A 23,053-nucleotide genomic window follows, 5' to 3' on the forward strand; every position below is an offset into this window, starting at 1 on the left:
GAGTCCTGTGGAATTCTCTGCCTCAGAAGAATACGGTGGAGGCCGTTTGTCCTGGATGCTTTCAGAGAGAGTTATTAGGCTGGGACTATCCCAAGTTTTAAGAAACAGTTTAGACAGGTACATGGATAGGACAGGTTTGGACAGATAATATATGGGCCAACGCAGGCAGGTGGGACTAGTTGTAGATGGGACTGTTTGGCCGGTGTGGGCAAGTTGGGCCCAAGGGCCTGGTTTTCACACTGTAATCTCTGCCGTGACTGTCCAATTATAATGATATATAAATAATATAAATCTGTGGCTCCGCACTGAGAGAGATGGGCAGCATCCCGGAAGACGGAGCTGGAGACACTGCGGGAGGTGGAGGAAGAGGAGGAGGAGGAGGAGGACGAGGATGATGAGATGGCCGCTCTGCACTACGAGAGACAGATCACGGAGCTGCTGGTGGTCATTCTCGAGTTGAACAGAAAGATCGACAGACTGACACTCACCAGCTGCCGGTAGGGAACAAGACCAGCTCGGGGCCCAGCTCTCCTTCCGTGTCCATAAGCCCATTCTACCGTTAGGCCAGAGGCTAATTTAGCCAAGATGTCATCAGCCTCCAATGTTGAATCAGAGGATATTCTGTGACTACTTGTAACTACTTCCCAGGACTCACAATAGACAATAGACAATAGAAGCAGGATAAGGCCATTCGGCCCTTCGAGCCAGAACCGCCATTCAATGTGATCATGGCTGATCATCCCCAATCAGTACCCCGTTCCTGCCTTCTCCCCATATCCCCTGATTCCGCTATCTTTCAGAGCCCTGTCTAGCTCTCTCTTGAATGTATCTAGAGAACCGGCCTCCACCGCCCTCTGAGGCAGAGAGTTCCACAGACTCACAACTCTCTGTGAGAAAAACAGACACAGACACAAAATCAAACAGCTCGTAGATCAGTGTTGAGTCTATCGAACAAGATGTTTTATTGCAGGCCTCAACAGTGCCCACTGAGCAAGATGTCTTCTCCCAGGGTGGTTCCCAAAGGCCACTGTTATGGCCTTCAATAAACCAACTTGTTCGATAAACTCACCATATGTTTATAAGTGATAGAAGCTGAATTCTGGCCATTCGGCCCCATCAGTCTAATCTAAACCATCCATCATGGCTGATCTATCTCTCCCTCCTGCACCTCATTCTCCTGTTTCCTCCTCATCCCCTAACCCCTGACCCCATGTGGACCCTCCTACAGACGGCATCTGTGGGGAACGTGGATGGGTGACATTTTGGTCGGGAACCCTTCTTATCTTCACTCTATCGAATCCCCCTCAGGTACTCTCTTCCTTGTCGATTCCTCACTGGACAATAACAATAGGTGCACAGATTAGACCATTCGGCCCTTCGAGCCAGCACCGCCATTCCATGTATCATGGCTGCTCATCCCCTTCCCCCCTCGCCGGTCCGGGACGTTCCTGGAACAGGTCCTCCTCACGCTGGCAACCAGGGCCTGCAGGGTGAGGTCCTCCCTGCTTGTACCTCTCGTAAAGATGGGCCGAAGGACCTCCTTCATGTTTGGATGACCGCCTGGTGATCAGCAGGGCAGCCAGAGTCCTGTAAGCAGAAAGACCCCACCTGGTCAACCCCCGCACAGGTAAACCCCCCCAACCTCAGGTAATCTCATGCTCATGTGTTCTAGCAGCAGAATTAGGCCATTCGGCCCATCAAGTGTATGGAACAAGCTGCCAGAGGATGTAGTTGAGGCCAGGATTACCCCATCATTTATGAAACAGTTGGACAGGTGCATGGATAGGACAGGTTTGGAGGGATATGGACCAAGCGGTGGCAGGTGGGACTAGACAATAGACAATAGGGGCAGTAGTAGGCCCATTCGGTCCCTCGAGCCAGCACCGTCATTCAATGTGATCATGGCTGATCACCCACAATCAGTACCCCCGTTCCTGCCTTCTCCCCATATCCCCTGACTCCGCTATCTTTAAGAGCCCTATCTATCGAACTGGCCTGGCCTGACCTGGCCACATTTACCAGAGTGTTTCCACAGCCCAGTTATGTTCCTTGCAGGGAAGATGACGAATACCTGGACACTGGCTCTGATCTCAGCGACCATTCGCCAGTCCCTGTAGACAAGTTCGCTCCATCTGCCGGACCAGGACCACGTGTGCCAGTCCTCCCTTCCCAGGCGCCCACGTCAGACATCAATGCCACCAGTACTGTGACACAGCGGTCGAGTTGCTGCCTCACAGCGCCAGAGACCCGGGTTCCATCCTGACTGAGAGCGCTGTGTGCACGGAGTTTGCACGCTCTCCCCGTGACCCGCTCGGGTTTTGCTCCGGGTGATGTCCGTGTTACCCTCCCACACTCCAAACGTCGCGCGGGGTGTGTAAGTTCATTGGCTTTGGTTAAAATTCAGTAAATCGAGGGAATTCGGACTTCAGCCTGCAAGAAGGTCTCGTCCCGAAACATCACCCATTCCTTCTCTCCTGAGATGCTGCCTGTCCCGCTGAGTTACTCCAGCATTTTGTGTCTTATCTTCGGTGTAAACCAGCATCTGCAGTTCCTTCCACATTTATCCACGTTAGTTATCTGCCCTCACATGACCTGGTGTCTCTAATGTTGTGAGGACTCCCAGAGATCACACCATGTGTTGAATTCTCCAGACTTCCAGCCACGTTTTTTTTCAGTTTAGTTTTATTGGTCATTTGTAACCGAGGTACAGTGAAAAGCTTTTGTTGCGTGCTATCCCTCGTGGAAAGACAATAGTTGATTATATTCGAGCCGTCCACAGTGTACCGATACAGATAAAAGAATCCCCCCAATTCCTTACATGATCCCCCATTCGGCCGTGGTGGGACCAAGGGTGTCCTCCATGGTTGGAGGACGCCTGTGCGTGACTTTGTTTAAACGTTATTGAGACTAGACTTTCTGCAGCCTTCAGCCCGCCTCCCCAGACGTTGTGACCGCTCCACTAAGGTCAGCCATCGTCCTCCATTCCTTGTTCCAGCGTTTCATAAGATGTCTTGGTTTGGATTGGCTCTCTTTGTCAGAGACCTCCCCCTCAACCTTACTGCCATGGGTGACCCTAGTACCAGGAGCATCGGTAGCTCCAGACGGCATCGCTCTCAGGATCTCAGGTCCACACGAGCTTCTCCACCACGACCAGGGGACAATCCACAAATCTGTAGGAGTAGAGATTTGAGGGTGTGGAGCGATTGTAATATGAGCTTGTAGATCTGATTGTGGACGGCTCGAATCTAATCATGTAGATGTTCCCGATGTTGGGGAAGTCCAGGACAAGGGGTCACAGCTTAAGGATAAGGGGGAAATCCTTTAAAACCGAGATGAGGATAACTTTTTTCACACAGAGAGTGGTGAATCTCTGGAACTCTCTGCCGCAGAAGGAGGTTGAGGCCACAGTTCATTGGCTATATTTAAGAGGGAGTTAGATGTGGCCCTTGTGGCCAAGGGGATCAGAGGGAATGGAAAGAAGGCAGGTACAGGATACTGAGTTGGATGATCTGCCATGATCATATTGAATGGCAGTGCAGGCTCGAAGGGCCGAATGGCCTACTCCTGCACCTATTGTCTATGTTTCTATGCTTCTGTGGCTAATGTGCAAATAGTGGCCTGGTTTGGACGCCATCCTAGAGGCAGCGAGCAATAAGATGTGTACTGACTAGAATCACAGTGATGTTATGAAGGAACTGCAGTTGCTGGCAAAATCGAAGGTAGATAAAAATGCTGGGAGAACTCAACGGTGAGGCAGCATCTATGGAGCAAAGGAATAGGCTATCACAGTGGAATCAGAGTGATGGTAACTTTGGGCCTAACGTACAGATGCTTCAGCAGTGAACCATTGCGACCTCTCGCGTATGCTGGCCTCTCTGCATCCTGTGCTGACAGAAATCTAGGACGGCGTGCGCACACGGAAAGCTAAAATCCCACCCTCGGGGAGATGAACTGCGCGTAGCAGTGTACCGAGGAAGCTCGTACCCGATGGGAGTCTGGTCACACAGGTAGGCATCCAGAAAACCAAAGTACTGCACCAAAGACTGAGGAATGAGTGGGTTAAACCCATGATGAGCGTCTGTCGGCACTGGGCCTGTACGCGCTGGAGTTTAGAAGAATGACTATTATCTGAATGGTGGCCGACTAGGAAAAGGGGAGATGCAGCGAGATCTGGGTGTCATGGTACACCAGTCATTGAAAGTAGGCATGCAGGTGCAGCAGGCAGTGAAGAAAGCGAATGGTATGTTAGCTTTCATAGCAAAAGGATTTGAGTATAGGAGCAGGGAGGTTCTACTGCAGTTGTACAGGGTCTTGGTGAGACCACACCTGGAGTATTGCGTACAGTTTTGGTCTCCAAATCTGAGGAAGGACATTATTGCCATAGAGGGAGTGCAGAGAAGGTTCACCAGACTGATTCCTGGGATGTCAGGACTGTCTTATGAAGAAAGACTGGATAGACTTGGTACTTATACTCTCTAGAATTTAGGAGATTGAGAGGGGATCTTATAGAAACTTACAAAATTCTTAAGGGGTTGGACGGCTAGATGCAGGAAGATTGTTCCCGATGTTGGGGAAGTCCAGGACAAGGGGTCACAGCTTAAGGATAAGGGGGAAATCCTTTAAAACCGAGATGAGAAGAACTTTTTTCACACAGAGAGTGGTGAATCTCTGGAACTCTCTGCCACAGAGGGTATTCGAGGCCAGTTCATTGGCTATATTTAAGAGGGAGTTAGATGTGGCCCTTGTGGCTAAAGGGATCAGGGGGTATGGAGAGAAGGCAGGTACGGGATACTGAGTTGGATGATCAGCCATGATCATATTGAATGGCGGTGCAGGCTCAAAGGGCCAAATGGCCTACTCCTGCACCTAATTTCTATGTTTCTATGTTTCTACTGAGAGCGGAGGGGACCTCATTGAAACTTACAGAACAGTGAAAGGCCTGGATATGAGAGGACGGGGAGAGGATGTTTCCACTAGTGCGGAGAGTCTAGAACCACGAGGTCAGCCAGCCTCAAGACTTCCAGGATGTTTTTTTAGGAAGGATATGAGAAATTTATTGAGCCCTCAGAGTGGTGAGATCTGTGGAAATTCTTTGCCACGATGGCTGTGGAGGCCCAAGGAGTGGATATTTTAATGGCAAGAGATAGATTCTGATTGGCCTCAATTGTCCTGGGGTTATCTGGGAGAAGGCAGGAGAACCCTTTAGGAGGAGAGATAGATCAGCCATGATTGAATTCGGAATAGACGCTGGGGCTCGAACGGCTTATTCTACTCCTATCACTGATGAATAACACAAATATCTACAATCCAGAGCAGCTTCAAATCCGAATGAACTTATTCTTGGACTGGTACGTGGATAGAAAGAGTTTAGGGAGAAAGAGTCAAACTGCAGGCAAGTCACACCATGCCTCCCATTCAGCCCTTCTCCAGCACCGCCATTCAACTCTATGATCATGTTCCTCCCATCCACAGTCTAAACCCCTCCCCCCGCCTTCCTCCTGCTTTTCCCCCATAGCCCTCTTGATTCCCCTCCCTCATCCCTAAGAGCTAACGTCTAACTCTCCTCGTGGAAACATCCAGTGAATCTGCCTCCCCTGCCTTCTCTTCAGAGAATTCCACAGATTCACTCACTCTCTCCTGAAAAAGGTTTCCCCCATCTCAGTTTCTAAATGCCGACAGCCCCCTTACCTCGTAGGTCCTGTGTGAATCCCTACTGTTCTGGCTCCTCCCCCAACATGGGGAACTCTGTCTCCCCTCTCCTGCTCTCATCTAGCCTGTCCGAGCCTTAGGATTAGCTGAGTAGGGGTCCTGGGTAGCTATTGGATGAGCACAACCTCGGATCCAAAGGCCTGTTTCCTGTCGCCTGTCCTCCATGACTCATGAGTGAGTGATCGTGTGACCTTCACCTCCCTCTCCCCTCCCTCCCACACTCCGATCCCTCGTCCCCCTCCTTCTCCTCCTCTCCCTCCCTCCTCTCTCCTCTCTCCTCCTCTCTCTCTCCCCCCCTCTCTCCTCTCCCCTCTCTCCCTCTCCCTCTCCCTCCTCCTCTCCTCTCCCCCTCTCTCCTCCTCCCTCCTCTCTCCCCTCCCTCCCTCTCCCCTCCCTCTCCTCCCTCTCTCTCCTCTTCCCCTCTCTCTCCCCTCTCTCCTCCCCCCCTCTTCTCTCTCTCCTCTCCTCCTCCCCTCCCCCCTCTCCTCTCTCTCTCCTCTCCCTCTCTCTCCTCTCTCTCCCCTCTCCCTCTCCTCCCTCTCCCTCTCTCTCCTCTCCTTCTCTCTCTCCCCAACCTCTCCCTCTCTCTCCCCCTCTCCCTCCCCCTCTCCTCCCCCCTCCCTCTCCCCTCTCTCTCTCCCCTTCTCTCTCTCCTCTCCCTCTCTCTCTCTCCTTCTCTCTCTCTCCTCTCCTCTCTCCTCTCTCTCCTCTCTCTCCTCCCCTCCCCTCTCCCCTCTCCTCTCTCTCCTCCCCTCTCTCCCTCTCTCTCCTCCTCCTCTCCCCTCTCCTCCTCCCCTCTCCTCCTCTCCTCTCCTCCTCCCCTCTCCCCTCTCCCTCATCTCCCCCCCTCTCTCCTCTCTCCTCCCTCTCTCCCTCCTCTCCTCCCTCTCCTCCCCTCTCTGACTCTCTCCCCTCTCCTCTCTCTCTCTCTCCCTCCCCTCTCCCCTCTCCCCTCTTCTCTCTCCTCTCTCTCTCCTCTCCCCTCCTCCCTCCTCCCTCTCCCCTCCACTCCCTCTCCCTCTCCCCTCTCTCCTCCCTCCCCTCCTCCTCTCCTCTCCTCTCCTCTCCTCTCCCCCCTCTCCTCTCCTCTCTCCTCTCTCCTCTCCTCTCCCTCCCCTCCCCCCCCTCTCCCCTCTCCCTCCCTCTCTCCCTCTCCCTCTCCGCTCTCTCTCCCTCCCCCCTCCTCCCCTCTCCTCCCCCTCTCCTCCCCTCCCCCTCTCCCTCTCCCCTCTCTCCTCTCCTCTCTCTCTCCTCCTTCTCCTCTCCTCTCTCTCCCTCTCCTCCTCTCTCTCTCTCTCTGTCTCTCTTTTCTGTCCCCCTCTCTCCCTCTCCTCCCCTCTCCTCTCCTCCCCTCCCCTCTCCTCAACCCCTCTCCTCCCCTCCCCTCCCCTCCCTTCCCTCTCCCCCCCCCCCCCTCTCTCCTCCCCCCTCCTCCCCCCTCCCCCCTCCCCTCCTCCCCCCTCTCTCTCTCCCTTCCTCCCTCACTCTCTGTTTCCTCCATCCTCCGCCTTCCCTTCACCCTCTTCTCCTCGTCTCACCTCTCTCCTCTCCCCCTCTTCTTCTCCTTCTTCCCTCTCTCCTCCCTCCCCCCTCTCCCCTTTCTCCCCCTCTCCCTCCTCCCCTCCTTCCCTCCTCCCCCTCCCCCCCCCCCTCCCCCTCCTCCCCCCTCTCCCCCTCTCCCTCCCTCTCCCCCTCTCCCCCCCCCCCCCCCCCCCCCCCCCCTCCCTCCCTCTCCCTCTCTCCCCCCCCCTCTACCCCTCCTTCCCCCTCTCCCTTCCTCTCCCCCCCTTTCCCTCCCTCCCCCCCCCCCTCTCTCCCTCCCCCCCCCCCCCCTCCCCCTCTCCCCCCCTCCCTCCCTCTCCCTCCCTCCCTCTCCTCCCTGCCCCTCCCTCCATCCCTCCCTCTCTCCCCTATCGCCTTTCCCCCTCTCTCCTCTCTCCCCCCCCTCCCCCCCCTCTCTCCTCCCCTCCCCCCCTCTCCCCCTCTCCCCCTCCCCCTCCCCCCCCCATCCCCCTCCCCCCCCCAGACGATCCGATTTGAGGTGGAGCGGGGCCTGGTGTGGGCCTGAGCCCAGAGCTACAAGAGGAGAGGACCCAGAGGGAGGAGGCCATGGAGTGCCTGAGAGCGAGGAACCAGCAGCTGAGGGAGCGTCTCCATGGGAAGGAGCAGGAGCTGACGGTTGCCACGGTGGCCGTCGGGAGGATTCAACACGAGAGGGACCGGCTCCGGCTGAAGGTGGTTCCATAAGGTCATAAGGTCGTTAGGTCATAGGAGCAGAATTAGGCCATTCGGCCCATCAAATCTACTCCGCCATTCAATCATGGCTGATCTATCTCTCCCTCCTAACCCCATTCTCCTGCCTTCTCCCCATAACCCCTTCTTCTTCTTTCGTGTGGCGTACACAGCCTAAAGTTGTTGGACAACTTGTTCCATTTGATCTTCCGTTTGTGCACGTCGAGTCGATTGCATTAGTCGAAACAGGGCGGACCACATGTAGGTTGCAATCTTCCACCCCCTCATAACCCCTGACACCCGCACTAATCAAGAATCTATCTATCTCTGCCGTAAAAATATCCACTGACTTGTGGCCTCCACAGCCGTCTGTGGCAAAGAATTCCACAGATTCACCACCCTCTGACTAAAGAAATTCCTCCTCATCTCCTTCCTAAAAGAACGTCCTTTAATTCTGAGGCTGCGACCTCTAGTCCTAGACTCTCCCACTAGTGGAAACATCCTCTCCACATCCACTCTATCCAGGCCTTTCACTATTCTGTATGTTTCAATGAGGTCCTCTCTCATTCATCTAAACTCCAGCGGATTCAGGCCCAGTGCCGACAAACGCTCCACCCAGCCTGGCCAGCCAGTGGGGGCACAGTGGGACAGGAAGTCCAGTCTGCTCCCCGCTGCTGTGTACTGCTCCACGACATTCCAGAACCTTCCAGAACATCAAAGGCAATAGACAATAGGTGCAAGAATGGGCCATTCGGCCCTTCGAGCCAGCACCGCCATTCAATGTGATCATGGCTGATCATCCCCAATCAGTACCCCGTTCCTGCCTGCTCCCCATATCCCCTGACTCCGCTATCTTTAAGAGCCCTATCTAACTCTCTCTTGAAAGTATCCAGAGAACCGGCCTCCACCGCCCTCTGAGGCAGAGAATTCCACAGACTCACAACTCTCTGTGTGAAAAAGTGTTTCCTCATCTACGCTCTAAATGGGTTACCCCATATTCTTAAACTGTGTGGCCCCTGGTTCTGGACTCTCCCAACATCGGGAACATGTTTCCTGCCTCTGTCCAAACAATTAATAATCTTATATGTTTCAATAAGATCTCCTCTCATCCTTCTAAACTCCAGAGTGTCCAAGCCCAGCCGCTCCATTCTCTCAGCATATGACAGTCCCGCCATCCCAGGAATTAACCTGGTGAACCTACGCTGCACTCCCTCAATAGCAAGAATTGGCTCGGCCCGATGAGGAGGTGCTCAAAGGGCAAATAAACCCAAATCAGACAACACAAAATATAGAGGGGCACACAATGCTGACACTATTCTGCATTACCCATTACCCAGGGGTGATCGATGGTCTGCAGGGACTCAGTGGGCCGAAGGGCCTGTTTCCTTGCTGTATCTCTAAACTAAGATAAACTAAACTAAAACTAAACTAAGCTGAACTTTATGGACAGCAGCACAGCCACATGAGAGGCAAGGGTGCCGGATATAAGGATAATTTGTGAACACTATCGAAAATAACACTATCGAATATAAATATAGATAATGTTGTTGGGGGGAATAATTGAGGAAGTGCTCAAGGGTCACATGGTGGCGCAGCAGTAGAGTCGCTGCCTCACAGCGCCAGAGACCCGGGTTCGATCCTGACTACGGGTGCTGTCTGTACGGAGTTTGTACGTTCTCCCTGTGACCTGCGTGGGTGTATGTGTGTGTTTGTGTCAGTGTGTGTGACTGTGTCTGTGACTATGTGTCTGTGTCTCTGTGTATATGTCTCTGTGTGTATGTCTGTGTGTACAAGTGTTAGTGTATATGTGTGTGTGTGTGTGTGTCTCTGTGTGTGTGTCTGGATATCTCTGTACATGTGTGTGTCTGTGTGTCTGTGTGTGTGTCTGTGTGTGTGTGTGTGTGTGTGTCTGTGTGTGTGTGTGTGTGTGTGTGTGTGTGTGTGTGTGTGTGTGTGTGTGTGTGTGTGTGTGTGTGTGTGTGTGTGTGTGTGTGTGTGTGTGTGTGTGTGTGTGTGTGTGTGTGTGTGTGTGTGTGTGTGTGGATATCTCTGTACATGTGTGCGTGTCTCTGTGTGTGTCTGGATATCTCTGTGCATGTGTGTGTCTGAGTCTGTGTGTCTGTGTGTGTGTGGATATTTCTGTACATGTGTGTGTCTGTGTGTGTGTGTGTCTGGATATCTCTGTACATGTGTGCGTGTGTGTCTGTGTGTTTGTGTATCTGTGTGAGACACACAGACTTTTTGTGTACTCTGAGCCTGTTTAAAGTGCATGTGTTAATGCGTGCTCTGTTGTTGATAACCGCAGCTACACGATGTGATAAGATGCCGCCTGTGTCTGCCCTTGCATTAGGCTGATGAATTGCTGTCCAGTCTGCATGATGTGCAGCAGATTGAGTCGGCCCCTTCATCTCCCAGTAGTGTGGGCAGAGCTGGCTACAACCCCATCAGCAACGAGCCCGGGATGACAGCCAACAAAGTAATGTTTATTATACAGGACTTATTTGCGTTTATTATATTTGAGGTCTATAAAATCATGAGCGGAATAGATCGAGTAGACGCACAGAGTCTCTTGCCCAGAGTAGGGGAATCGAGGACCAGAGGACACAGTTTTAAGGTGAAAGGGAAAAGATTTAATAGGAACCTGAGGCGCAACTTTTTTACACAATGGGTGTTGGGTGCATGGAACAAGCTGCCAGAGGTGGTAGTTGAGGCAGATACTAAGTATAAGAATGCTTAAGGTGCAATTAAACAGGTACATGGATAGTGTAGGAAGGAACTGTAGATGCTGGTTCAAACCAAAGATAGGCACAAAAAGCTGGAGTAATTGAGCTGGGCAGGCAGCATCTCTGGAGAGAAGGAATGGGCGACATTTCGGGTCGGATCCGAAGATGGGTCTCGACCCAAAACGTCACTCATTCCTTCTCTCCAAAGATGCTGCCTGCCCAGCTCAGCTCAGTTACTCCAGCTTTTTGAGTCCATCTTAGGTACATGGATAGGATAGGTTTAAAGGGATATGGACCAAACACAGACTGGTGGGACTAGTGTAGAATGGGCATGTTGGCCAGTGTGGGCATGTTGGGCCGAAGGGTCTGTTTCTGCGCTGTATGGCTCCATGCCTCTGTGTATTATATATGACTTGTATTATATATTAAACACTCCTTGGGCATGAATAGCATCTCCTAAATGCAGAGTCCACACTGACTCATCAAATACTCCAGGCAGAGACAGCATGGGCTAGGTAGTGAACAAAGCTGCCTACACACTATCCCATCAATATATAACATCTATGACTCGATATATTATCTGTGTGTATCGTGTCTTGTGGTGCAACCTTAGAGTTGCTGACTTACAGCGCCAGATACCAGGTGAGATGAATGCCATCGTTCCACTGTTGATACAGATGACAAACACTCTTGACCACTCCTGATGCATCCATCCATTCTTTCATCTCATTCATTCATTCATCACTCATTCATTCATTCCCTCACTCATTCATTCCCTCACTCATTCATTCCTTCACTCAATCAATCAATCATTCATTCATCCATTCATTCATACCTTCACTCATTCATTCACTCACTCATACATCCATGCATGCATTCATTCATTCACTCATACATTCATGCATGCATTCATGCATTCATTCATCCATTAATTCATTCATTCATTCATCATTCACTCATACATTCACTCATTATTCATTCATATATTCACTCATCATTCAATCATTCACTCATGCATTCATTCACTCGTTCATTATTCATTCATCTCCACTGCAGGTTCCCAGCTTTGTCTTTGAACAATTGATGCAGACATTCCAGGATTGTACCGTTCCAGGCGTCCGGATGTTCTCCCGATTTTTTCAGGTGCATGGATCCAACGTGACGGGTGTCGGGATCCGGGATTCCGAAATGGAGGCCGAACAGCTGAGGAAGTAAGGCATTGGATTAAATCCGTGGACCTCCCAATGGGAAGGCCGATATACTTTGGAATCTGGCGCATTCTCGTTGTGTTTTCGCGTTGAAGTATTTCGCAGATAACTCGGAGTGAAAATCTTTTTTTGTGTTTCCATTCTTGGATGAGGCCATTGTGGCCTTGGCCGGTAAATAGCCTTGAAAATTCCCTTTAGGCCGGCACGGTGGCGCAGCGGTAGAACGTACAAACTCCGTACAGACAGCACCCGTAGTTGGGATCGAACCCGGGTCTCTGGCGCTGTGAGGCAGCAACTCTTTGCTTGCGACTCTCTGTAATGAACGGCCAGTTTTTACGGACTCGCCTGTCTCTCCCAGCAACTGTAGCAATTGGAGCTGCGTCTGAAGAAGGGTCTCAACCCGAAACGTCACCCATTCCTTCTCTCCAGAGCTGCTGCCTGTCCCGCTGAGTTACTCCAGCAATTTGTGTCTATCTTATGTACATGGAGAGGACGGGTTTAGAGGGATATGGGCCAAACGCAGGCAGGTGGGAACCAGCAGCAGCTGCTGTTCCTTCTTCCGGTTGTCTGGATGGATTGGGAGTTCACGAGCGTGTGGTTGAAGGAGATATTGGTGCCTGTTCCACTCTTTGCTTGTTTATCGTCCGCAGTTCCATCGACGAGTGGAAGGAGGGCAACAATCTGCTGTCCAGGGTCCTGCAGCAGTGCAAGGGTGACTGCGAGAGACTGAGTATGTTGCTGAGTAAACACGAGTCCAACAGCACGGCGCTGCACCTTGCCCTCCAGTACAGGTCAGTCTTGTACTCCACTACGCCTCACACCAAGTACCCTCACTCTTCAGCACACCTCAATGGCTAATTACGTAGAAACATAGAAAATAGGTGCAGGAGTAGAGGCCATTCGGCACTTCGAGCCTGCACCGCCATTCAATATGATCATGGCTGATCATCCAACTCAGTATCCTGTACCTGCCTTCTCTCCATACCCCCTGATCCCTTTAGCCACAAGGGCCACATCTAACTCCCTCTTAAATACAGCCAATTCCAGAGATTCACCACTCTCTGTGTGAAAAATGTTTTTCTCATCTCGGTCCTAAAAGATTTCCCCCGTATCCTTAAACTGTGACCCCTTGGTCTGGACTTCCCCAACATCAGGAACAATGTTCTGAGTTTGAAGAAAGATCTCGACCCGAAACGTCACCTATTCCTTCGCTCCATAGATGCTGCCTCACCCACTGAGATCCTCCAGCATTTTTGCCCACCTTTGATTTTTCCAGCATCTGCAGTTCCTTCTTAAACATTAATGGCTAGTTATGTGGCTCTGACTCAAAAATTTGCAAATGGTGTCAAATCCACACGCCCATGAACCAAATGTGTAAGAAAGAAATGCAGATGCTGGATAATATCGATGGTAGACAGAAAATGCTGGAGTAGCTCAGCAGGTGAGGCAGCATCTCTGGAGAGAAGGAATAGGTGACGTTTCGGGTCGAGACCCTTCTTCAGGGACACAATATACTGGAGTAACTCTGCGGGACAGGCAGCATCTCTGGAGAGAAGGAATAGGTGACGTTTCGGGTCGAGACCCTTCTCCACACTGTTTTCTTGTTTTGTTTTCAGTTTTCAAGCAATTGCACATTAAAAAAATGTACTTTTATTTGTGAAGAAATGACTCTCTGTTTGTGTTTGTTTCTTGCAGTGAGGATTGTATTGAGACTTACGGAAAGCTTCTGGTCAAGGTTGGATTTATGGAAACAAAACCGGATGCAGGTGATAGAGACAATGGATGGTTGGGGGAATATTGGGATTAGCCGGGCATAGGACATAGAAACATAGAAAATAGGTGCAGGAGGAGGCCATTCGGCACTTCGAGCCTGCACCGCCATTCATTTTCATCATGGCTGATCGTCCCCTATCAATAACCCGTGCCTGCCTTCTCCCCTTATCCCTTGACTCCACTAGCCCCTAGAGCTCTATCTAACTCTCTCTTAAATCCATCCAGTGATTTGGCCTCCACTGCCCTCTGTGGCAGGGAATTCCACAAATTCACAACTCTCTGGGTGAAAACGTTTTTTCTCACCTCAGTCTTAAATGACCTCCCCTTTATTCTAAGACTGTGGCCCCTGGTTCTGGACTGGCCCAACATTGGGACCAAGTGGAGGCTGGCAGCATACGGCACGGTGGTACAGCGGTATAGAGTTGCTGCCTTACAGTGAACACCAGGAGACCCGGGTTCGATCCCGACTGCGGGGAGAACGTACGTACAGAGTTTGCACCTTCTCCCCGTGACCTGCGTGGGTTTTCTCCGAGATTTTCGCTTTCGTCCCACACTCCAAAGACGTGCAGGTTTGTAGGTTAATTGGCTTGGTAAATTTGAAAGTTGTCCCTAGTGTGTGTAGGGTAGACAAAAGTGCTGGAGAAACTCAGCGAGTGCAGCAGCATCTATGGAGCGAAGGAAATAGGCGACGTTTCCGGCCGAAACCCTTCTTTTTTTAATGAATCTCTTTATTGTCATTGCACATGGTACAGCGAAATTTAAAAGTCAATCCCACGGTGCGATTCACAAGAGCAGTTTTCAGACTGATAGTGCGTGGAGATCGCTGGTCATTGCGGTCCCAGTGGGCCAAAGGGCCTGTTTCTGCGCTGTAACTCTAAACTAAACTAAAGTAAAGTAAAGTAAAGGGGCATGAGGGGCAGAATGGCCTCTACTGTTGTGTTTTCGGCACGGACTTGTAGGGCCGAGATGGCCTGTTTCCGTGCTGTAATTGTTATATGGTTATATGGTTTATGTTCTCAGGAGAGCCAGAGGCTGATGACAGTGTTGCCCAGCTGAGAGGAGACATTGTGGGGCGGAGGCAGGGCTTCGCTGCCATGAAGCAGACCATCCTTGGCCTGCAAGGCATGTCTCCGGACCTGAAGCGCTACCAGCGAGCTGAGGCTGAGGCTGGACCTACACGCCGTGAGATGGTGCCAGCGACACAGGACCCGCTTTCACCCGCCTTCAGCTCACGGTCACCGGGGATGCTTCAGCGCCAGAGCAAAGGGAAGGAAGAGCAGCAGCAGGATCTCCTGACCGTCAGGGTGAGAGGGTGGGTGGGCCCTCATCGTACTAGTTTCACTGTGCAGGAAGGAACTGCAGATGCTGGTTTACACTGAAGGTAGATACAAAATGCTGGAGTAACTCAGCGGGTCAGGCAGCTACTCTGGAGAGAAGGAATGGGTGACGATTCGGGTGGAGACCCTCCTTCAGACACTTTTATCTGAGTGTGAAGAAGGGTTTCAATATGAAACGTCACCCATTCCTTATCCCCAGAGATGCTGCCAGAATCCGCTGAGTTACCCCAGCATTTTGTGCCTAACGTCCAGGTAACATTGTAGAGGCTCAGTAACCTTTAACCTAATGCATTAACTTAACCCGTGGTCAAATGGGTCCGATGGTAACTTATTTTCCTTCCCCACGGTCAATTATCAGGAAGATATGTCCTGGTTGAAAGGCCAGCTGAGTTGGATGAAGAAGGAGAAGAAAGGCTTGGAGCAGACGTTGCGATCTCAGGAGCCTCAGGACGAGGCTGTAATCCTTCTCCTCACACACTGGAAAGAGGAACGAGATGTCTGGCTGCGGGAGGAACCCAGAACAGACCGAGCCAGGAAGGTACGTCCAATGGTACAATAGTCCAATTGTCCATGGTCCAATGGTCAATGGTCAATGGTCAATGGTCAATGGTCAATGGTCCATGGTCCATGGTCAATGGTCCAATGGTCAATGGTCCAATGGTCAATGGTCCAATGGTCAATGGTTCAATGAGTCAATGGTTTATTTATTAGGTCCAGTGAAATACATTTTTGCATTAGATCAGCAAGACTATCACCGTACACAAGCATTATCCCCGGTCAGTACAGAATGTACAGAACTGCCCACTGAGTCCGTATGCGAGGTGCCATTTTGGTGCCATTTGTACAGTCCCAGCATCAGCCACAAAGGCCCGTTGCAGCCGTCACCACCATTCCGGTCGTCCCGTGACCTGTGGTCCCTCTCCTCGCCCACCCGGCCCCCTCCAGCCCTCGTTCCCCTGGTGAAGGAGGGGAGCCTCCCGCGGCTGACCTCGAGGGCGCGGAAGGTTAGACCCTCAGTTCTTCTTACTGGGACTTTAGTCCAGTCTGAAGAAGGGTTTTGACCCAAAACGTCACTCATTCCTTGTCTCCAGACATAAAAACATAGAAAAATAGGTGCAGGAGTTGGCCATTTGGCCCCTCGAGCCAGTACCACCAATCAATATGATCATGGCTAATCATACACAATCAGTTCCTGTTTTCTCCCCATATCCCTTGATTCCTTTTGCTCCAAGACCTAAATCTCTCTCTTGAAAAGATCCAGTGAATTGGCCTCCACTGCCTTCTGTGGCAGAGAATTCCACAGATTCACAACTCTCTGGGTGAAGACATTCCTCATCTCAGCCCTAAATGGCCGACCCCTTATTCTTAAACTGTGTGACCCCTGGTTCTGGGCTCCCCCAACATCGGGAAAAAATTTCCTGCATCTAGCCTGTCCAATCCCTAAATAATTTTATATGTTTCTATCAGATCCCCTCTCATCATCCCAAATTCCAGTGAATACAAGCCCAGTCGACCCATTCTTTCATCATATGTCAGTCCCGCCATCCCGGGAATTATGCAGAGTTACTCCAGCTTTTTGTGTCTGCCTTCGGGAGAATCTGGAGCACGGCTGTCCTTTTTCGAGTCCCGCAAAAACCGAGCGGGAATAACTAAGACAATTGGAATTCTTTGTCAATCTCGATGAAGACTGATCAGAGCGCTGCTGTAATTTCAGGAAACCAAACCGATGTCCATGCCTACAACATACGATGAACAGCTGGCGACAGAACTCTCAATGATCTCTGCCCGGTAAGCACAGACTCCACACACTTAAACCTTGCAGTCTCGTCTATTTTGTGTCCATCTTGTTACAAATGTTGACCTCGCTGTCGTCGTTCGTCCTGAAAAGGACGCAAGCTTCCGGACGCAAGGACAATCAGTGGAAGCCATCACTTGTCGCAGTAGACGATGGTGGTAACGGAATTAGCTCAGGACACTTCCAGTTTCCAGCCCTTCGACGTGGAGGCTTCTGCTATGGGGCCAACCTTGCAGTTTAGTTTACTGTCACGTGTACCCAGGTACAGTGAAAAGTTTTTGTCGCGCGCTATCCAGTCAGCGGAAAGAAAATACATGATTACAATCGAGCCATTTACAGTGTACACATACATGATAAAGGAATAACGTTTAGTGCAAGGTAAAGCCAGCAAAGTCCGATCAAGGATAGTCCGAGGGTCACCAAAGAGGTAGATAATAGTTCAGGACCGCTCTCTGGTTGTGGTAGGATGGTTCAGTTGCCTGATAACAACTGTCCCTGAATCTGGAGGTGTGCAGTATTGGTGTATTCATTCATTACCTGGAAAGGTTTCAGATTTATTTAATAAGCACCTGAGTAAACGCATTTTATGCCACACACGATACTGAAAGTCACACTCAAGGACTGCACCCTACCCTACAAACGTGTACGCCATCTATTCGCCAGCAGCAGCCGGAGTTTAACAAAAGGTTACAGGGAAAATCTGATCTATCTTGTGGTGAATGCAAATGGCATGTTGGCCTTCACAATAAGAGCAGTTGACTATAGGAGCAAAGAGGTCCTTCTGCAGTTGTACAGGGCACCAGTGAGACCACACCTGGAGTATGGTACGCAGTTTTGGTCTCCAAATTCGAGGAAGGATATTCTTGCTATTGAGGGAGTGCAGCGTAGGTTCACAAGGTGAATTCCCGGGATGGCGGGTCTGTCATATGGTGAGAGAATGGAGTGGTTGGGCTTGTGTACTCTGGAATTTAGAAGGATGAGAGGATATCTCATTGAAACATATAGGATCATTAAGGGTTTGGACACGCTAGAGGCAGGAAACATGTTCCTGATGTTGTGGGAGTCCAGAACCAGGGGCCACAGTTTAAGAATAAGGGGTAAGCCATTTAGAATGGAGATGAAGAAACACTTTTTCCACACAGAGAGTTGTGAGTCTGTGGAATTCTCTGTCTCAGAAGGCAGGGGAGGCCGGTTCTCTGGATACTTTCAAGAGAGAGCTCTTGAAGATAGCAGAGTCAGGGGATATGGGGAGAAGGCAGGAAAGGGGTACTGATTGTGGATGATCAGCAATTATCACATTGAATGGCAGTGCTGACTCGAAGGACCAAATGGCCTACTCCTGCACCTATTGTCTATTGTCTATTGTGTCTGAACAGGGAGAGGCATCTGAGAGATCAGGTTGAGGAGCTGGCTGCATCACTGGGGAGGCAAATAGAAAATAACAACATTCAGAAGGACCAGTCTGAAGAGCTGGCCATGGAGCTGAAGAGAACTCAAAGGTAATGGGGGAACAGAAGCGGAGGTTGGAGTGGGGGGGGGGGGGGGGGGGGGGGGGGGGGGTGGGGTGAAGTGGTGGGATCTGGATGTAAAACGCTGAAAAGCTCTACTCAGCACTGGACAATGTTTATATTTACACCAAGCCAATTTACCTACAAACCTGCACGTCTTCGGAAAGTGGGATCTCGGAGAAAACCCCACGTAAAGTCACGGGGAAAAGGTGCAAACTCCGTACAGGCAGCGCCCGTATCGGTATCGAACCCGGGTCTCTCCGGCGCTGCGTTTTGCAACCACACCGCTGCGTCACAGTGGGGTCCGAGGGGAAGGTGTTTATCTTCAATGGGCTATGAGGAACAGGGGGCCAGATTTTCGCAAACAGCCCCCCCCCCCCCCCCTCCCTGTACCTCGGTACACGTGACAATCAACTAAACTGAACTGAGCTGATCTTTTTGATTTTTTTTCAACTCGGGAGAGCTCTTGAATTACCTCGTACAGTGGGACAGGCCCTTAACCCTCTCTTGAAAACATCCAGTGAATTGGCCTCCACTGCCTCCTGTTGGCAGAGAATTCCACAGATTCACAACTCTCTGGGTGAAAGATGTTTTTCCTCATCCCAGTCCTAAATGGCCGACCCCTTATTCAGTCTGTTTGGGGTTTGAACCCAGGGTGGCACTGTGGTGCAGCGGTAGAGTTGCTGCCTTACAGCGCCTGGGACCTGGGTTCAATCCTGACTACGGGTGCTGTCTGTACGGAGTTTGTACGTGCTCCTTGTGTCCGTGTAGGTTTCCTCCGGGTGCTCCAGTTTCTTCCCACATCACAAAGACGCGCAGGTTTGTAGGTTAATTGGCTTCGGTAAATTGTAAATTATCCCTAGTTTGTACAATAGAACTAGTGTTTGGGGGATCGCTGGTCGGCGCGGACTCGGTGGGCAGAAGGGCCCGTTTCCATGCTGTAATTCTATAGTAAAGCAATGTCTAAATTAAATTAAATTAAACTAAACTAAATTTCTCTTGGCTTCCACATATCACATATCTTAGTATAGGCTCCTGGTCAAGTAACTCACCAGGACAGGCAGCATCTTATGGCAAGAAGGAATGGGTGATGTTTCGGGTCGAGACCCTTCTTCAGACCCACCAACCTTGTTGTAGTCTGGCACCTAGGACAAAGGCTAACGTTACAGGGGATGTTAAATAAAAGCTCTCTCTCTTCCCATCTGCAAATGTTCATTGCTCTCCGAATTTAATGTTGATATTAACCAACGTTGTGGTTGAAACTCATGCTCTGCTTGTGCAGCAATCTGTCCGCCACCTTCAGAAGCACCAAAAGGAAATCCGAGAGCCAGCTGCGGAGACTGGAGAGGCAGGTGGAGGCCATGTCCGAGCGCCAGGCTGCCCAGCTTCAACTACTCCAGCACAGACTGCTGACCCTTCAGGTCAAGACGGACCGCTCCAGTGGCACGCCATTGTAGCAGAGATCTGAAGACCACACCCGGACACCTCCGGACCTTGCACACAAACACCGCTTGACTATCATCGCAGAACATGCCAAGTTTGTGAGGGAGAGCCGGTGGGAGAGACCATGGGTCGGTGGAGTCCATGAGATGGAATTCTCTGCCGCAGAAGGCAGTGGAGGCCAATTCACAGGATGTATCCAAAAGAGAGTTAGATATAGCTCTTAGAGCTAACGGAATCAAGGGATATTGGGGGAAAAAGCAGGGACGGGGTACTGATTTTGGATCATCAGCCATGATCATATTGAATGGTAGGTGCTGGCCTACTCCTGCACCTGTTTTCTATGTTTCTGTGATAAGGGAGAGTGCTACTGGTCTTAGGGAGTAGGTGTGAGATTTGAGGGTTGGGTCAGGCATGGTCAAGCATCTGTGGAGATGATTCAAGGATGAAAGTTCATGGGCCATGGACTGTTCATGAAGAGGTGGAATCAACGTCAAATGGAGATTTAATAAATAGAAAATAGAAAAAGGTGCCTGGTGTACTTGCCTTCATTGCCCGGGGCATTGAGTATAAGAGTCAGCATGACATGATGCTGCTCTGTAGGACTTCGGGCAGGCTGCATTTGTCCAGGCTGTATTGCTTGCCGTGGAGGCCAAGTCAGTGGATATTTTTAAGGCAGAGATAGATACATTCTTGATTAGTACGGGTGTCAAGGAATATGTGGAGAAGGCAGGAGAATGGGGTTAGGAGGGAGAGATAGATCAGCCTTGGTTGAATGGCGGAGTAGACTTGTTGGGCCGAATAGCGTTATTCTGCTCCTATAGGTTATGACCTTATGAATTAAGATCTCCCACTTCAATGATATGGGACCTTAGAGACACGGATCTGGAGTACTACGTATAGTTTTGTCATTTACAAAATAGTATACTTATGGTGCAAGTAGTGCAAGATCCATCAGATAGGCTGGCCGACTTGTCATAGAATCATACATACAGTGTGGAAACAGGCCCTTCGGCCCAACTAGCCCACGCCAACCAATATGCCCCATCTACACTAGTTCCACCTGCCTGCGTAAAAAAGTTACACCTCAGGTTCCCATTAAATCATTCTCCCCTCACCTTAAACCTATGTCCTCTGGTTCTCGATTCCCCTACTCTGGACAAAGGACTGTGCGTCTACCCGATCTATTCCTCTCATGATTTTTGTACACCTCCATAAGGTCATCCCTCATCCTCCTACGCTCCAAGGAATAGAGTCCAAGTCTGTTCAGCCTCTCCCTGTAGCTCAGGGCCTCGACTACAGATCAGGAGAGATTGAGTAGGCTAGGCCTCTACTCTTTAGAATTTACAAGAATGAGAGATAACGTATCAAAATTGGAACATTCTGATAAGACTCCACATGGATCTCTGATGCTTCTCACAGCTAAATAATCACAACACAAGGCGATTCAGAAAAATATCTCTGAAATTTCTACCGTAAATCGCTGATATGGCTTTATTTATTAATATGGCCAGATATTTATGGCTTTTTGATTATTAGAGAAATCAAGAAATCTAGGCATTGGGCAGGAATATAGTGTTTTTAGACTTAGAAACATAGAAATTAGGTGCAGGAGTAGGCCATTCGGCCCTTCAAGCCTGCACCGCCATTCAATATGATCATGGCTGATCATCCAACTCAGTATCCCGTACCTGCCTTCTCTCCATACCCCCTGATCCCCTTAGCCACATCTAACTCCCTCTTAAATATAGCCAATTAACTGGCCTCAACTACCCTCTGTGGCAGAGAGTTCCAGAGATTCACCACTCTCTGTGTGAAAAAAGTTCTTCTCATCTCGGTATTAAAGGATTTTCCCCCTTAAGCTGTGACCCCTTGTCCTGGACTTCCCCAACATCGGGAACATTCACGCTTAGAGGTGCAGCGTGAAAACAGGCCCATCAGCCCACACCGACCTGCGATCACCTCGTACACCAACACTGCCCTGCACATAAGGGACAATTTACAATTTACAGGAGCCAATTAACCTGCAAACCTGCACACCTTTGGAGGAAACCGGAGCACCCGGAGAAAACCCACGTGGTCACGGGGAGAACGTGCAAACACTGTACAGACAACACTGTATGTAGTCAGGATCGAACCCGGGTCACTGGCGCTGTGAGGCAGCAACTCTACCGCTGCACCACCCTACCATGTTGAGGTAGAACATCAGCCATGATCTTGTTGAAAATTGGAGCCATCTCAAGGGGTCAAATGGCTCTCCAATTCCTAGTTCTCGTATTCTCAAACCTTCACCCTGTGTTGATCAACATTCTTGTCACGTGCTTCCATTATTCTATTGATACCCACTGAAATACAGACTTGAAGCACATTAGCATCAGCTGTTGATTTGACAGAATGCCAAACTTCACATATTAGGCAAAAATCTTTATTGTGATTTTCAGCTCAGGTTTATCAACTTTCAGGAGATTTGCTTACGAAAATACAATACTTTAAACCAAAAACTGAATGCCTGGCAGAATTCTAAACCCATATTAATCTCAAATTATCCCCTTACAGTATAAACGATCAATCACAGGATCTGTTTAAGAAGGAACTGCAGATGCTGGAAAATCGAAGGTAGACAACAGTGCTGGAGAAACTCAGCGGGTGCAGCAGCATCTATGGAGCGAAGGAAATTGGCAACGTTTCGGGCTGAAACCCGGAAGGGTTTCGGCCCGAAACTTTGCCTATTTCCTTCAAGGGTTTCGGCCCGAAACGTTGCCTATTTCCTTCAAGGGTTTCGGCCCGAAACGTTGCCTATTTCCTTCGCTCCATAGATGCTGCTGCATCCGCTGAGTTTCTCCAGCACTTTTGTCTACCTTCGATTTTCCAGCATCTGCAGTTCCTTCTTAAATAGGTCCTATGGAGCGAAGGAAATAGGCGACGTTTCGGGTCGAGACCCTTCTTCAGACTGAATAGGCGACCTTTCAGGTCGAGACCCTTCTTCAGTCTGAAGAAGGGTCTCGACCCGAAACGTTGACTATTTCACTCGCTCCATAGATGCTGCCTCACCCGCTGAGTTTCTCCAGCATTTTTGTCTACCTAACCACAGGATCTAGTGACCCAGGATATAAAGAAACACCAACAATAAATCAATGTCATTAAGGCTCTAGAACAGTGGTTCCCAACCTTTTTTTGGCCATGCCCCACCTATTCACCTCTAAAATCCTGATCCCCTCCTTGCTTTCCGGAGGAAATAGATATTATAAGGGTAACTTAGCAAAAGCTCTTTGAATCGCATTTCTAAATCCAATTCAATAAATAAGGTTCTCCCATGACCTCGCGCGCT

At 50.2% G+C, this 23,053-nt stretch overlaps 1 pseudogene; it reads left to right on the top strand.

Annotated features, from left to right (window-relative positions):
* Window positions 1–389: 389 nt before the first annotated feature.
* Window positions 390–21,071, top strand: LOC129710986 (colorectal mutant cancer protein-like; annotated as a pseudogene).
* The last annotated feature ends 1,982 nt before the right edge of the window (window positions 21,072–23,053 follow it).

The sequence above is a fragment of the Leucoraja erinacea genome, chromosome 29 (genome assembly GCF_028641065.1).
Source record: "Leucoraja erinacea ecotype New England chromosome 29, Leri_hhj_1, whole genome shotgun sequence".
NCBI lineage: Eukaryota > Metazoa > Chordata > Chondrichthyes > Rajiformes > Rajidae > Leucoraja > Leucoraja erinaceus.